Below are 7,312 nucleotides of genomic sequence, written 5' to 3'. Positions count from 1 at the left end.
CAGCAATTCTGTCATCTTCTGCGGTGTTTCCTATTTCATTGCATCTTCTGTTTTGTTTTACCACAAGCATTTTTGTGTTTTCTTCGATATGCATGTTTGTATTTGTGTCTGATGGAATATTTTTATTTTTCTAGTAGTGCTTTTATATAGATTTCTCTGCCAAGAGAAGAAAACCTTCAAACGGAAGGAAAGAATTATATTCTCAAAGGCTAAGCTTTGGCACCGCCATTCTGTCTTCCAAATCTTGATGTCTTTTCCTCAGCATTAAAAAAAAAAAATGGCGATAGTCTCACTCTGAAGCTGAAAGTTCAGGGTAATCAAGAGACTGAGTGTGCAACTGAGCTGCTGCTTGGGCCAGCCACCCACATCAAAGGGCCACCGTGCCAGGAAGGGATGCTGTATCTCATCTCTTATTTCAAAACCTCATATGAATATCTTTCCCTCAACAGCCAGCATACTTTATTCAACAGTGTCTTTTACTTGTCCATTTCTCTACACAGTATCTGAAAATAGTCAGAGAGGCCATGAATGGAAAGCATTGACTCTTCTTGCTATTTGTTTCTATATATATCAAGATCAGGAGCCAGATTGTTGCCTGACAGCTGGTCTTTGTGAATACAGTGGTGGTGTGGTTTGATGCACAGATGCAAGTTTTGTTTTGTTTTGAATCTGTGAATTGATGCAGCTTGATGGGTCAGCATACAAAAAGATAATGATGCACTCAAAACTGGTTTATTTGGGGAAGGCTTATTTACACACATGTGGATGTAGGAGCACCCCACGGGGACAGTGTGACAACCTGTGTGAGTAGTAGCAGAGTTGTTTCTACCATTTGATCTGAAGCAAGAGGGGAGAGAACTGGGGACATGATCAGAAGGGAGGAAACTGGTAGAAGAGGCTGCCTTTGGAGGAACAATGGCCCCTTGAAGAATACACACAACCCATGGGGGACTCGCAGGCAGGTCACCAGGCGATCAGGTGCCTCATCTCACTCTCTTCCTTCTCCATTTCCTGCTGGGGTTCCTCATGGCTGAAGCCAACTGGACCCGAGAGCTCATCTCTAATCTTGCAAAGGAATTCAGGGATAAACAGAACAAAAAGTCATCAAGCACATTTCTCTCATGCCTTTTGAAAAGATTTTTACCGCTAACGTATATTCCACATGCCAGTGGTACGCCCATCAGAGATGCTTTCAGTTACTAGTAATAGAAACCTTGATTTACAATGGCTTTCAGCAGAAGGAGAGATTGACTTCTGGTCTGTGAACAAGCAGGCAGACACTCACATGCATTCAGTGGCTCAATAATTCTCTCAACCTTTACTTTGCTTTGTTCTGGTTATGTCATATTTACAAGATGGCTGTCCAGCACCAGGCACCATGACTGTGTTCAAGTTGGGAAGACAGGGGAAGAGGAGGGCCGGTGTGTACAACTAATTTATTGAGAAAACAAGAGTTCTCAGAGAAGGATCCTCAGCAGATATTCCATCAGTGGTTTATTTGTTTGTTTGTTTTTTGGCAGTACTAAGTATTGAATCTAGGATCACTCTACCACTGAGCTACATCCCCAGTCTCCCCCTTCTTTTTTTCTAAAGAGAGAGAGAGAGAGAGAGAGAAAGAGAGAGAGAGAATTTTAATATTTATTTATTTATTAGTTTTTCAGCAGACACAACATCTTTGTTTGTATGTGGTGCTGAGGATCGAACCCGGGCCACATGCATGCCTGGCAAGCTTGCTACCGCTTGAGCCCCCAGCCCCCCAGCCCTTTTTATTTTGTATTTTGAGACAGAATCTCACTAAATAGCAGAGTCTGACTTTGTGAACTTGAAATCCTTCTGCTTCAGCCCTCCTGGCTAGCTGGGATTACAAGTGTGCACCACAGCACCCAACTATCCCATCACATTTAATTGGCCAGAACTGGGTCTCGTGGTGGTCTCCGGTAGCACGAAGGGAACGGACTGGGGAAGTGGGAAGTGGATTGGTCATGATTGATTTGGATCACTTATAATTGATTGCCTGAGCTGGAGACTTTGGTGCATGGACCAAAATCAAGGATCTATTATTAAGAAAGAAGGAAAGGAATGAATTCTGGATGGACAACGAACAAGACTTGCCACAAGTGGTTTTATTCAACAATAAAGCCAATTGTCTGCTAGTACTTGCTGGGGACAACAATCGCTCTTTCACATTGTGTGTCATTGATTTTATGCGTCATCTGAAAGTGGGGTTTGATCAAGTAATTTTGCCAAGAGCATGCTGTGCTTTTTTTTCTGATCAAAATATTCCTTAGTAGCCTCTGACTCCATTTGGATTTGCAATTGTGTTGGTCCTCACTGTAAGCTGGACAACTTTAATGATCCTTCTAGGGGTTTTATCTTTTCTTTCTTTGTTGAGAAAATGCATGACTATCATGCTGGAGCCTCTTTTACTCCTATGCTAGAAAAACAAATTTCTAATAGCTTACAGGGCTTGATGCAAAGATGGTGCAAATAGACAATGCCTCAGGGACTGGAGGAAATGCAGATCAGCTAACAGAATCCCATTTCTCAGCGGTAGAGTGCTTGCCTAGCACAGGCAAGGCCTTGGGTGCAATCCTCAGCACCAAATTAAAAAAAAATACAACTAAAAAATAACTATTTTTTAAAAATCCCATTTCTGGATATTGAGTCACATAACTTTCTTTCTGATTCACACTTCTCTTTTCTTTTTTGTTTGTTTAACTCAGCTCATTCTTCATGCTCATTGGCTCTAGTATATTTAATCACATTTTATTTTACAATATTTATAACTCATTTTTTTGTGTGTGTGTGTGGTGCTAGGGTTTGAACCCAGGGCCTTGTACATGCGAGGCAAGCACTCTACCAACTGAGCAATATCCCCAGCCCTATAACTATTTTTCAATGCTATTTTTATGCATTGATGATCCATGTTTAGGGCTTGGAGTCATACCACCATGTAATAACTAATAATAAAATGAAAACAAAACAAACATAGACAATAATATGAAACTGGTGTGGGAATATTTTAGCCAGTTGGTCTACAACTAGTGGCATTCTCTTTTTTTTTTTTTTAAGAGAGAGTGAGAGAGGAGAGAGAGAGAGAGAGAGAGAGAGAGAGAGAGAGAGAGAGAGAGAATTTTTAATATTTATTTTTTTTTAGTTCTTGGCGGACACAACATCTTTGTTGGTATGTGGTGCTGAGGATCGAACCCGGGCCACACGCATACCAGGCGAGCGCGCTACCGCTTGAGCCACATCCCCAGCCCTAGTGGCATTCTCTTTACTAGATCTAAGCTAAGCTGAACCAGACAACTCAGTTTTGGTGGCCCAGGTGCACATTGAAGACCATGATAATTACCATAAAGGTAACAGTATTTCTATGGAAACTATCATTGATCTCTCACGTATGAAGAGTAGTGAACAAAATCCTTGTCCCTGTAGCAACTTCTGCCTGTGCCTCGATCATATCCCCTTAGTCCTCACAATTCTCACACGTGCTGAGGACTTCTCACTGCAAGCACAGATGACTCTCACCCTTGGAGGTTTCTGGCTGCAGGTGCACAGGACAGGCTGGCAGTGCCCTGAATACAGGCCCTTAACTTGCCATAGGTAAGATAGTCTCCCAGAGGTCCCAGGGGGATGAGTCACAGTTGCTCACCATAGAATCTACTTGGCATACCCTATGTTAGTGTCCTTCTCCATCTACCTTCCTCTCTTTCCAGGAGTGCTTCCTGGCTCACCCTCCCAAGTGAAACACTTTCACTCAAAGCTTTATCTCGGGGTCTGCTTCTGGGGAAATGAGCTCAAGCCCATTTTTTTTTTTTTCTCCTAAATATCCCTGCTGACCATAGGATTCATGAGCCACGTTTTGGGAAAAACGGTTCAAGACAACTGTGCTATGCACAAGTGAGCAGACCGTGGCTCAGAGTAGAGGCCCCAGTGTGCCTAGGGTTACTCCATAGTTGGAGACAGGCCCAGAGGGCCTTTGACATTCCCTGTGATGGAACTAGCACAGGCCAAAGTCCTGATGCCCTTGGAAAGTCCTGCCTTGGAAGGAAGGACTGACCCTAATTTCTCCACCCAGGCAGGCACACAGGGCCTCAACCCATCTTAGACTTACTAGGGAGATCACTGAGCAAGGACAAGAACCTGTTGGCATAAGTTGGGCAGGAGGGGAAACAGAGAGGGACAGCTAAGGCTGAAAGGAGCCTCCTGCCAGTTGAAGGGCTGGGCCTAACACTCTATACCTTACTCCCCTGAACCTCTCCAACTCTTACTCCCAACTCCTCCTACTGAAGAGTTTTCTGGGGCATTCCTTCCTGGGTCTTTCCCCAAGAAGTCCCTACCCAAACATCACACACACACACACACACACTTCTCCCTGGAGTTAGATCCCAGCTCTGTGGATCTCAAGGTGTGAGATAGATTCATTTCCCATAGTAGGCAAGGCATTTCTCTCCACTTTGCCCTCTTTTTTTTTTTTTGGTACCAGGGATTAAACTCAGGGGCACTTGACCACTGAGCCACATCCCCAGCCCTATTTTGTATTTTACTTAGAGACAGGGTTTCACTGAGTTGATTAGTGCCTCGCCCTTTCTGAGGTTGGCTTTGAACTTGTGATCCTTCTGTCTCAGCCTCCCAAGCTGCAGGGATTACAGTCTTGTGCCACTGTGCCTGGCTCCACTTTGGATTTTTCTATTCTTTTTTCCTATTAGAGAGACTGTGATCCCTATCAGTCACAATCCAGAAGAAATTGGCTTCCAACCTGGCTTTCTAGAGAATAGGGTGATCTGTTCCAAATGAACAATCCATGAAGCTTTTCTTATCTCAATTTGACAGGAAATAAGACCAAAGAAAGAAGTTACATCCTGAACCCCTGATCTGACTCCCAGACAGTGATCACGACATTCCAACTTCAAAGCAGCCTTTGGAGAGAGTTTCTTTAAGCCATAAACTTGCTATCAGAATCACCCCCACTCCAAGATGAGTAGGACCTGTTGGAGTCACAGCTCTGCTGGTAAAGTCTCCTGCCCTCCTGGACTGTGTCCTGCCCAGGTCTCTCACCTCAGTTTTTATGTGGCCAACTGGGATGCCATCCAAGGAAATTGGAACATAAATTTTCAGGGCCAGCTCCTGCAAGAAGAGAATTCACTTCTATAACATTCACTGAGTTCTGCAGTTGGCAGGGCTCTGGAGAGTGATAAGGGGGAAAGGACCTTAACAAATCCAATGGACCCTACCCTCCCACAGGGAGCCCAGAAGTAAGAAGTGGGATAATTCACTTACAGAAGCTAGAGTGTACTGAAAGCAAGGATACTAATAATAGCTGTGATGGTTTAGAAACATGTCCACAAATTCTTTCCTGCTCTTCTTATCAAAAGAAGGAATCTAATTCTCCTCCCTAGATTTAGAATCTTGCTTTTAAGAAATAGAAAGTGATACTGTGTGTTTTCCAAGGCTAAATTACAAATGGTGAGACACCTAACGTCTAGCTTTTTTTCTGGAAAACCAGGAAAAACAGACACCATATTGAAAGGAAGCTGGGGCTACCCAGAGAAGCCTGTGTAGGTATATGCTTGGCATTCCCAGCTGAGAGTCAGCATCAATTGCCAGAGGCATGAATTAACATGGTTCCAAACTCCAGCTTTTGTATCTCTCTGGTTATGAGTTATCTTCACCACGTTATGACCAAATTATAGATTCATGAGCAAATCAAATGTGTGTTAAGCTCCTAAAATTTGAGGTTGGTTGGTTATGCAGCAATAGATGACTAGAACCATACTAAAGTATATTAATTATTTACTAATAACCAAACATTATGCTAATTATGTTACAGGATTATAATCATATTTAATCCTCCCAGCAATCCAATTAGGTAGATATTATGAGATTTCCATCTGACAGAAAACTGAAGCTCAGCGACTGAGTGACTTCCCTGAATCAGAGTGTGTTGATGGCAGAAACAGAATAGGGGCAGTTGTGTGCTAGTAAATAGTTAACAACTAGTTTTCTGGAAGCAAGCCCCCTGCTCGGTTGTAGTTTCTTTTGTGTGTGTGTGTGTGGGGGGGGCAGTGCAGGGGATTGAACCCAGGGTGTGGGGGCAGTGCAGGGGATTGAACCCAGGGCCTTGTGCATGTGAGGCAAACACTCTACCAACTGAGATATATCCCCATCCCCTTGTAGTTTCTCTTTTATCAGGACTGAGGCAGGAAGACTCGAAGCATAGGTCATATTGGAAAATTGACTTGGGAGTGGGGGATGGAGAGGGAAGTGGAGCCCAGTCTGACCTTAGCATGTCGGGCTCCAAGAAGGGAGGTGGGCTGATGGCTCCTTTTCCTCTTCTAGTCCTTCCCTTTTGGGAAACCCCTGTGTTAGAAAAATATCAAGTCTGTTAGATTGGGAGTCCCCCACCCACCCTAAGAAGGCAGCTTCAGGAGGGGAACAGTTTCCTAAAGCTATCTCCTACATGTCTCCTTTCCACATCCTACCCTTCTTTCTCTTGGTAAGGAGCCTCCTGAAGTTGGCTTGTGGCTCCTGAGAGGCTAATTCCCCTGGGGACCTTACCAGAGTCCCCATCCTTTGGACATGCAATGGGAATAAAAATTAGTGCACATTCCCCAATTTCCACAAATTTCAAGCTGATTCTCTCCTCTACTCCCTTCTTTCTTTCTTTTTAAAGTACCAGGGATTGAAACTAGGGACAATCTACCACTGAGCTACATCACCAGCCCTTTTTCTTTTTCTTTTCTTTTTTTTTTCGGGGGGAGAGGGGATCAGTTACCAGGGATTGAACTCAGGGGCACTTGACCACTAGGCCACCTCCCCAGCCCTATTTTGTATTTTATTTAGAGACAGGGTCTCACTGAGTTGCTTAGCACCTTGTTTTTTGCTGAGGTTGGCTTTGAACTCGTGATCCTCTTGCTTCAGCCTCCTGAGCTGAGATTACAGTCATGGGCACCACGCCCAGCTGACCTTGAATTTATGATCCTCTTAAACAGATGGGATTAGAGACATGCACCACCATGCCTAGATTGCAGCTGATTCTTAACTAAAAAACAAACAACAAAAATTTCAAAGGATTCTAGAGTGCTCTGTAGGGAAAAAATACTTTGTCCAAGGTACAACTTTATCAGAAAGAGAATTATGATGAATCACTCTTTCACGATAATATCGTCCAAACTCATAAATTCTTTAAGGAAGAGAATTCTTTTTCTTTTTTTTTTTTTTGGGGGGGGGGTATCAGGGATTGAACTCAGGGGCACTTGCCCACTGAGCCACATTCCCAGCTCTATTTTGTATTTATTTAGAGACAGGG

At 43.6% G+C, this 7,312-nt stretch overlaps 1 long non-coding RNA gene across 1 annotated transcript; it reads right to left on the bottom strand.

Moving 5' to 3' along the window:
* Positions 1 to 716: 716 nt before the first annotated feature.
* On the bottom strand, positions 717 to 7,040 carry LOC308644152. The gene is made up of 4 exons (XR_014020911.1): positions 6,876 to 7,040; positions 6,285 to 6,363; positions 5,062 to 5,130; positions 717 to 1,065 (listed from the first exon to the last, which is right to left on the bottom strand). It is a non-coding gene; the product is annotated as an uncharacterized lncRNA (long non-coding RNA).
* Between the last annotated feature and the right edge of the window lie 272 nt (positions 7,041 to 7,312).

The sequence above is a fragment of the Spermophilus citellus genome (genome assembly GCF_964194105.1).
Source record: "Spermophilus citellus genome assembly, chromosome: 3".
Taxonomy (NCBI): domain Eukaryota; kingdom Metazoa; phylum Chordata; class Mammalia; order Rodentia; family Sciuridae; genus Spermophilus; species Spermophilus citellus.
The sequence above is the reverse complement of the archived record's forward strand: the minus strand, read 5'-3'. Positions and strand labels throughout refer to the sequence as shown.